Here is a 10,754-nt window from a genome sequence, read left to right as displayed (position 1 = left end):
TTTTTGGCTCCACTTTGCATGTGTACCACCTCCTACTATTTTAATATCACTCAGACTCCAAATCTCATGGGAGGACCCCCCCTTTGGTTGTCACAGCACCGTTACAATGGCTAGGGGACACCACCCCCTCAATAAAAATGTGGGCCCCTTGAGGCACCATGAGAACCACCCCAACATAAGCTATCACATCAACACATGTGTATGAGCTACTGCCAACGACCAACGTCTGCCAAGAAAGCCACCATAGCACCGTCCACCACCAAAAATTGCCACCGAGTCTACCCTCGCATGCCCGTGCAATGCCTCATTGGCCGAACTCCATCACTATGGGAGCTCAAGGAGCTCGCACCCCCTTCTGCTTTCTTAATGGCTTGCTTACACGCACTATATATACCCCACATTTACCAATGCGATAAAAAAAGCTTAGAATCGGCCCCCACTGAAACTTCAAATGTATATATCTTAGCAACCAGGTCCTGGATTGATGATCCGTAAAGACCGACACACTCCACACTTCAAGCACTTCAGCCATACATTTCAGGATCTCCCTTGCCAACTTGCAGTTCACACCTCTTTCAGTGCCCATGATTGCATCTGTTTGCATACATTCCACTACATGTGCCCTCTGCTATGGTGGACACACTTTGGCTACACCAATGTGCATCACCACCTGTCCCACCTAAATCACTATTTGAAAGACTTCTAGATGCATCACTAACTACATCACCTCGAGAGGCATCACCACTTGCATCACTATCTGCAACACTCCCAGATGCATCATCAATTGCATCACCCCTAGAGGCATTACCACCTGCATAACCTACATCACCATCACTCCCATATGCATCACCATCTCATTTATCACCAATATACACAGATGCATCATCACTGTCCTCAAGTGCTTCAGAATTTCTAATAGCAAAAGCTTTGATTGCCTTCAATAACTCACCTGCCCTGACCACATTTTACCCATAACCAAACTCACTAAGTGCCTCATGCAATGAAGACAGTCATGCCAGCTTCTAGCAATCCCAACTTAGATCAAAACATGTGGCCTTATCCTTTTGCTCCTCAAGAGTGCTAGCACCTCGAAATTTTCCCTCAATCCTAAATGAAGTATCTACATCGGGAGCGTCTTTTGCTGCAGACTTTACTACCGCATCTATTATGTGATCTAGATACTCAATGAGGCTACTTGCAGCATCTGAGCATAAAAACAACAATAAGATAAAAAAACAATGATAGACATGACATTAAAAAAAACAATTTTGGCTTTCTTGTCGATACATAGGAAATGGAGAGCTATTACAAAGCCAAGCTTTAGGAAAAATGCCCAAATGGGGATAGGCCGCAAAGCCAAAATACAGAGACACCTTTGGAGTCTATTTTTTACTCTAGTTGCAGTAGCACCTTTTCTTCCAACATCTTTGGAACTATTTTCTCTTGCATCTTTCTTTGTCAAGTCCTTCGATGTCTTTTTTGGGCCTTCCACATCCTCTATAGGCTTTCTAGTAGCCTCATCTGCAGGGAAGAAGCAATGAGCAGGATTGAACTTTACATAGTATTATCTGCCTTAAGAACAAGATAGAACCAAATTTATTACCTTTCATCTTTCTCTTTCTTTCCCTTTGTATCTGCAAGATGGAAGGATTGGTGTCTACACCATTGGTCTTCTCTATTAAAGGATCATCTTTGGCTTCACCTTTCTTTTCAAGACCATCCTTGTCTAACACACCTTCCTTCTCAACATGTACATGCGCCTCCAAAAATTGTTCTTCACAATTACCATAGTCTTTTATTGTATCCTCTACTACCACATTGGGTATGTGATCTAGATCGTCACTGAGGCTAGTGGCATCATTTGAGCATTAAAAAAATTAAAAGAGATAAAAATCAATGATATTCAAGACATTTAAATTTGAATTTTGGCTTTCAAAATACAGAGGAAATGGTAAAATGCTACAAAGACAAAAAGGGTGACAGACTAATTGAAAAAAGCCAAAAATGGGTTCTGACTATGGAAGTAGCATCTTTTCTTCCAACATCTCTGGAAATATTTTCTGTTGCTACTTTGTCTGTATGGTCCATTGATGTCTCTCTTGGCCCTTGTCAATCCTCTTAGGCTTTTTGACAACCTCATCTGCAGGAAAGAAGCAACAATGAGCAGGATTTAACTTTAAACATTAGTATCTACCTTAAGGACATAACAGAACCAGCTTTGTCTCACACATTAGTCAATGAGCAGGATTTAACTTTAAACATTACTATCTACCTTAAGGACATAACAGAACCATCTTTGTCTCTCTCTTGGCCCTTGTCAATCCTCTTAAGCTTTTTGACAACCTCATCTGCAGGAAAGAAGCAACAATGAGCAAGATTTAACTTTAAACATTAGTATCTACCTTAAGGACATAACAGAACCATCTTTGTCTCACACATCTTCCTTCTCAACTTGTACGTGCGGCTGCGAAAATTGTTCTTCACAATTTGTTACCTCCTACAATCTCCACCTTTTTGGCAGGCTCGGCCTTTGTAGTCATGACAAGTATTAAGGAATTAAGGATGCTATCTCAAGTTACATATGTCTACAACATGACAATTCTAGCTACTATGATAGCAATGAGAGCTACCGGTACTATGCAAGTAACTACCAATACTATCATGGAAGCTACCAATGCTATTATGTTCGTTGGCTGAATGAGCTAGCTAGTTTAGTTGCTAACAAGCTGATAGTGGTAGTAACATAATCCAAACCTAATAGTAATCTTTTCAAGGAGTAGCATGCTAGCTAATTGTGTAAAGATGGCTACCAGGCTAGTAGTGCTTGTAACTACTCTACCAAAATAGCCATGACAAACTGGTTGCTACCACTATCGGCTTGGTAGCTACCTTCATCAAGACACACGTGGGAGCTCTACAACTATGAGGCTGGTAGTAGCTACCACTTTTAGCTTGAAAGCTCCCATTGTAATAGTGGCTACCATTACGTACCTACCAGTATCATAAGGGTAGCTAGCACTATTACACAGGTAGCTACCTTGATAACAATGGTAACTACCTTGCTATTAGCAGGACTTCCATGGGAGAATGATATCTAATGGGAGAATGGTAGCTACCACTACCATACTAGTAGTGGTAGCTACCATTACCATAATGGGAGTTACCATTACCATATTGATAGCTACCACTACTGAATTGATAGCTATATGTACCAGTAATAGCATGGCGGCTACCACTATGAGGCTGGTAGCGCCATTATGGTAGCTGCCACTACCATACTAGTAGCTACCACTACTAAACTAGTAGCTATCTTTACCAGTAATAGCATGAAAACTACCACTATAACATTGGTAGCTACCTTTACCAATAATAGCATGGCAACTACCACTATGAGGTTGGTAGCTACCAGTCCTTTGGTCAATTACTTGAGTGGAATTCCATTCCTAGAATCCATGTCAAAATCCAGGGAGAGATCCATCATTAAAGAAGCACAAACATGCAAGTTGATTGAAAATTGGTTTTACAAATAATGTAAAGATGATCAACTTAGGTTCTGTGCTTCAAAAATTTAATATTGCCTATACTTCAAGAGGTGCATGTTGGGCAGGAAGGGAGCCATTTTCAGCATAAAATATGGCTAAGTTAATTTTGTTTGTTGGGTTTTGGTGGCCAACATATGTAAAAAGATGTGATAAATGCCAAAGAACCAAAGTCCCTAATGATATGCCACTATGACCAATGATAAGTGCACAAGTGTTTGCAAAGTAGAGCTTTGATTTTGTAGGTTCTATAGCACCAGCAATCTATAAATCTCATGTCGAGTACATCATTGTGGTGGCAACTGATTATCTCACAAAGTGGGTAGAAGCAAAAGCTACAATAAAAAGTTATGCATGCACAATTTTTGTATAAGAATGTGTTGATGAAATATGGGTTGCCTATTGAAATTGTAAATGATAGGGAAAGACATTTTTTTAATCAAGTAATTGAAGATTGAGTGGACCCCTAATCACCCACAAGCCAATGGTCAAGCTGAAAGTATGAATAAGATCCTTTGTACAGTCTTAACAAAAATTATAGATTGTTAAGATCCTTTGTACACTCTTAACAAAAAATGTGAATGACAATAGATCTGGTTGGGACCAATAGCTACCTTTGGTTTTTGGGATGTATAGAGTAGCATACAAAACAATATTGGGCACAACACCATTTAATATGGTTTTTGGCCTCAATGTTATACCCATAGAATTTTTTATCCCAACTTTGAAAGTTGCCAATACCCGAGACTGGACAGGACATGAATGGTCAACTTGAGTGGATGCCCTAGAAAAGTTGGATAAAACAAGGTTGAAAGCAGTCGTAGGTATGTAGGCACAAAAACGACACAAAGAGTTTCATGACAAGCACATCACCTCAAAGGGATTTCAACCCGGTTGACTATGTGCTAGTTTATGCTCTTAAGCAAAAGACCAAAACATTAAAAGTGTGAGGTATGGTTCCCTTTGTGATTCATTTTGTATCACCAAGTGGAGCCCTTAAGCTTGCAACATTGGAAGGTAAAGAAATGCCTAATTGGATTAGTGGAAGCAGATTAAATAAATATCATCTACCACAAACTCTAGAAACATTGAACAAGATTCATCAGGAAAAACAATGAAAAAACAAAGGACACCGGGTGAAAGAACATGCCCAAGAAGAAGCCAGAATCAAAATCTTGAAGCGCAAACAATTGATGATGACTTACCAAAAGAACAAGATGATTCGGTATAGACAAACCATGACTTACAACCTAGATGAGATAATGGAGACCCTAGTGTGCTAATTGAGGTCACATTGGATGCAAAGATCCGCAGCTATTCCTTAGTCGATTCAGGAGCAAGATATAATTTTACCACTTATGATATGTTCAAAACTCTTCTAGGACTACAAATGGTACAAGAAACTGATCATTGCACTGCATTCAATGACACCAAAACTTTTTCCTTGGGGTATGCAAAAAATCCAATACGGTAGTCTATGTCAGAGGATTATTTTGTACTCATAATTTTTTTATCATTAGCATTGATAATCAAGAAACCCCATTTATTTTGGGAGCTACTTGGCAAAGGAGGTACAAAGCTTACCTTGGGTGGAAAAATGATCACATGTACTTTCATGTTGATCATCATGCTAGCAAAATACCCTTTGCTATTGATGAACAATGGTTAGCCAGGACCTTACAACAACAACCTAGTCCTGCAACAACATAGCCCAACAATAGTGATATTGTACAATGTTCAACTATGTCGATAGAGCCTGAAAGCCTTTTGATGCATCATCAGAATCACCCTCATCCAATGAGCACAAAGCTACATCCCCTACCTTAGTCACAAAGAAAATCTGAATACCAAAGAGATCCACCGGCTCACTAGTTACCAAGCAAATCTAGCATTCAAAACAACAAATTCCATCCACACAAGAATCCCAAATCCAACAAAGTTCAACCACAGCCATTCCAAAGCTTCATGCTCAACAAATATGGATCCTTAAAGGTATGCCAATAATCAAGGGCACATATGTTTGGGTACCTAAATGTCAATTTGTACTCTTCATTGTCTATAAAAAAGCAAGCACAGCTAGAGAAAAGTCCACCCAAGTCCAACCCACCATCCCATTAGAACCACATTAGCCAAGTCATTTCTAAATCCAAAGATGTTATTACGGGAGTTTGGGTTCCCAAAGAGATAAAGCATCCACAACGCGTTTCTTATTAGTGACAACCAAAGGTATCACCACAAGTCACAATGGTCCAAAATCAACGTTAACGATCCAACAACGAGCTGCCTCTTTATAACGCTTTTTACATGGTAACAGCTCATTGACACCAAAACAGGTCAACATCGTCACACTAGAAACCCTTAAGCTCATTACTTAAGACCCCTCTCTCACACAACATACTTTTTACATGCATTGACTATGTATGCATAGGATAAGGCTACATTACAAGGGCTTGCATGAGACACATTTTTTTGCACCCATGCATAGCACTATTCCGATGACAACATGTCATCGAGGAAGACTCTACCTAGGCAGGGGGAGACATTCTAAATGCGAACTTGAAAGATAAAGGGCAGTGTTTTATATGTGTTTTGTTTTAAACATTTATGTTTTATTGTGAAATTTTTTTATTTTTCAAGTTGTTTTTCTACCCTAGAAGACAACTTTACCATTGATATGGGGACAAACACCAAAGATAAGCTCTGTGTGTGTGTGTGTGTGTGTGTGTGTGTGTGTGTGTGTGTGTGTGTGTGTGTGTGTGTGTGTGTGTGTGTGTGTGTGTGTGTGTGTGTGTGTATCATATGTAAATAATAGTGATTTTTATTTAATTTCTATAAAAAATGGATCAATCCAACCAAAAAATTATTTCTTTTGAGATCTTTGTTGTTGAAAATTTCATGTCAATTTTTGTGATTTTGTTTTAATGTTTAGTGATTTTTGTTGATTTTTGGGTATTTTCTTGGATTTTTACTACTTTCACTAATTTTTATTCTTTTTAAAATGAATAAGTTTTTGACAAGACTTATTTGAGCTAGGATGTGTCAGCAATGCAATCAAAAGTCAAAACATATCATTTTAAAGCAAATTGACGTGAGTTGCGGCAGCTACCATATTTTTAAAGCAAAATGAGTATATCTTGGGCATTTAATGTCAGATCTTAGTGTTATTTGACTCATAGATCATCTAACATACATGGTAGCACTTTCATGAAAGTGTGAGTCGGGAGTCTTGGTATGTATAGTACAACCTCCTCTTAGAAGTCTCATTAGTCTTTTGAGAGAGAGAGAGAGAGAGAGAGAGAGAGAGAGAGACTTTAAACCTCGCATTTATTGTTGTATACACACACCGTACGAGCACGAATTGTCATGGCTAGCATGAGAGGTATGTTATTAACCATGTGCTTGTCCTTTGGAGCATTCTTATCGTGGGAATGGGGTGGAAAAAATCCTAGGAAGAGATAGAGGTTAGTAGATTATCAACACCTTGGTTGTGACCAAACCAAAAACCCAAATTTCATGAAAACTTGCAGGCGGTGTAGCCTCACATATAGACCATATCCCAATGCTCAAGAGTCACTTTTGACTTAGGCCACATCACTCTAGACACTATAATTGTGGTTTGTGTTAAAGGTTAACAACACCTTCGTTGTGACCAAAGCAAAAACCCAAATTTCATGAAAACTTGCAGGCGATGTAGCCTCACGTAGTAGACCATATCCCAATGCTCAAAAGTCAATTTAGACCTAGGCCACATCACTCTAGTATAATTGTGGTATGTGTTAACCCATGTGCCATTCTTATTCTTTTTTCATATTTTTAGTCATGGGTTTGGCCTGTAACTTGCGTAGGTTTATGGTCAAGGGTTGGTGATCGCCAATGAGAGGCGCACCAAACTGTGCACAATACTTATTTAATGTTGATTGGCTGAATGTGGGCGTCTGTAAAATCTGCAAAGCATCCTGGTGATTAGGCTGTGTCACCATTACCACGCCAGCCTGTCTCTAAGGCCAAGGTGCAAGGGAGATAGAGAGAGTGAGAATAGGGAGTGATGCAGAGTAATAGCCAGATGAGCAACGGTGCCATTCATTTCAGGCTCAGGACTAGAACCAACTCGTAAGAGAGTGTACCCAAACCGTCCCCGGTTTTAAATAATCCATTAAGTTGTTTGGGTTATGTACCCACCAGAACACATCATTTTAAACCATCAAAGGGGTTAGTTCCCACCTGCCCAATAAGCTCCAAGGGTCCTGTATAAAGAGTTCCACCTAGTGTATATCAATACAATATTATAGGTTTACTAGTAATATCCTCCAATATAGTTTAGGGATAAGTTCCATCAGGTGCATATAGGCTAGATAATCTAGGCTAAAAGTTAAGTAACACAAAAAATGTATTGTTGAGATACAAACCAAGTCAAATCAACACCCCCCTCAGGTGCAAGTGTTTGTAGTTGGGTGAAACATTCATAGCTAGATGGAGTGACCAAGAAATGTAGTGGTTAGATCAAACCAAGTCACCCTGACACCCAATCCCTACTAAATCCAAGCCATTGTAGGAAGGGTGACAGCTATTGGGAGGGTATGCATAAAACTAAGCATTGTAGTTTAACAATAAGAGCCAAAGTATAATTAGTATTGTATAGAGGTTTGAGGCAGGAGTTTCTAGGTAAAGGGTAGGCCATTATTAAGCCACATTTTCCCAGCCGAGGATAATGAGATCGTAAAAGTATATTGCCAAAAGATATGTGTTTTTGTTTACTCCACACAATGTAACCATCAATCACTAACAAATATATTTTTATAAACCTTCCAATCAAGCAAAATCAGTATAGGAAGAGGTTAGACCCGAGGGAAGTAAGGCCATATACTCATCATCTTTATTAGGCTTCAACCAAATTCTTCCAAGATATAGACATAAGGTAGCCTCCTATAAGACAAAACTAGTCATTAGCTATATCAATAGCTCAGGTGTAGGTATTTGTAGTTGGATGAAGCAATCATAGCCAAAGAGGTGACTGTGTGTGTGTGTGTGTGTGTGTGTGTGTGTGTGTGTGTGTGTGTGTGTGTGTGTGTGTGTGTGTGTGTGTGTGTGTGTGTGTGTGTGTGTAAGATTAAGGGATGTGCAAGTATCTCATAACCTCAGAGTGCAAATCACCTTGTTCAAACTATATTTATGCTTTTTCTACACACAACATTGGCCCTTGGCTTCTTGCTTCAATGGTCTCTCTTCATTTATTGGTGGCTTCTAATGTGTGTGTCATACAACATCTTTCTTATGTAATCCACAATTTTGCCCCAGCTTCAAGCTTCTTCAACCCTACCTAGTCACGTTGTCGTATTCTCTAAAGGAATCATTTTTTTGCTACTAGTGTAAAATTTTCTTATTTTTAGTGTGTGAGCTAAAATTTTCATTGCCACTAGTGTAAATTTCCTTCTTTACCTCGTTAGCATACAGCCCCGTTCCCTTGCTCCATGTGTCATGGCTTTTTCCAACGGCACGCACCATCGCTTTTATCGACTATGCAAGGCTCTCTAGCTTTTCAAAGAAAACGTAGCCCAGCCCGCGCTAGCATGCAGTCACTTGAGTCTTGATTGCTTCCGAGTATAGATGATCACTCTTCTTTCTTGTATAATCTCTGAGATGCTTGCCACATCAAGATCTCCTTCAAACACACGACAGTTCCTCGCCCGCCATATATGGTGAAAGAAGAAGTACCTGACAGTTTGAGTGCAGATAAGAAGAGCACGACTTCCCATCTTCTTGCCACCAAGGAACGGATCAATCTTGAAGAATCTGATTTGCCATGTCCTTTGGACCCACTTGCAGATTTTCACTATCAGGCCTCTGATTGCTTGACATTCCATGAATAGGTGGGCCAGATCTTCACTAGCTATCGTGCACCCCAAGAATTGATCAGGCCCAATTCCTCTTTCTTGGATCTTACGCATATGGGCACCCCACATCACCTTCCACAAAAATATCTTCATTAAATGCGGCCACTTTGGCTTCTAGATGTTCTCCATGACTTCCTCCCACCGTTCTTCTAGCCATTGTCTCATCCATATTTTGTTGAGGGGGCTAGACCAATTATTTTTGTGTAAATGCATGATGTATGCCTTTAAAATGGGGTTTTCAAAAAAGACTACCATCCAAAATTGTTCTTATGTAATCCAGAATTTTGCTCCATCTTAGAGCTTCTTCAACCCTGCCTAGTTTCATTGCCTTATTCTCTAAAGGAATCATTTTTTTGTTGCTAGTGTATAATTTTCTTCTTTTTTGTGTGTGAGCTAAAAAAAATTTGTTGCTAGTGTATAGTTTTCTTCTTTTTGTGTGTGAGCTAAGATTTTCATTGCCAGGTGTAAATTTCGTTCTTTCCGTTCCATTGTAACCCAAATACTCTTTTACACCTTTCCGTTCCATTGTAACCCAAATACTCTCTTACACCTTGCAGACATGGAAGCTCAAAAGATGTTAGCTTCTCAAGCCAAATAATCTTTGGTGTATTCTAAACCCACATAGTCTATCTTGGCATAATACAAAGGCACACACATACCTCTCATTTCATGAAATGCATTAAAGTGTTCTCTTTTGGCACCAATCTAGTGCATGTGCCAATATCTTCCAAATTAAGTTTCCCTGACAAACATATAATGAGCCTGTACGATGCAATACTTTGAGGCATTCTCTTTCTCAATGGTGAGAGCACATAATGATGAGAACTTATTTAATGCAATCCGATGTTAGGAATAATATTATAACCCAATATTTATCTCGTCATGGAAAGGGCTTAGCTACAACACCACTTTCAATGTGTGTGTGTGTGTGTGTGTGTGTGTGTGTGTGTGTGTGTGTGTGTGTGTGTGTGTGTGTGTGTGTGTGTGTGTGTGTGTGTGTGTGTGTGTGTGTGTGTGTGTGTGTGTGTGTGTGTGTGAGAGAGAGAGAGAGAGAGAGAGAGAGGTATCTCATAACCTCAGAGTGCAATCCACCTTATTTACTCTATATCTGTGGCTTTTGCTACACCCAACATTGGCCCTTGGCTTATTGCTTCAATGGTCTCTCTTCATTTATTGGTGGCTTCTAATGTGTGTGACATCCAACATCATTCTTAACCAATCCACAATTTTTCCCCAACTTAGAGCTTCTTCAACCCTACTTAGTGGCACTGCCTTATCTCGAAATCACCACCATGATTTCTTCCCAAGAGCTTCACATATCCAC

Source organism: Adiantum capillus-veneris, chromosome 28, assembly GCF_014529385.1.
Source record: "Adiantum capillus-veneris isolate H3 chromosome 28, ASM1452938v2, whole genome shotgun sequence".
NCBI classification, from domain to species: domain Eukaryota; kingdom Viridiplantae; phylum Streptophyta; class Polypodiopsida; order Polypodiales; family Pteridaceae; genus Adiantum; species Adiantum capillus-veneris.
Note: the sequence above shows the minus strand (reverse complement) of the source record.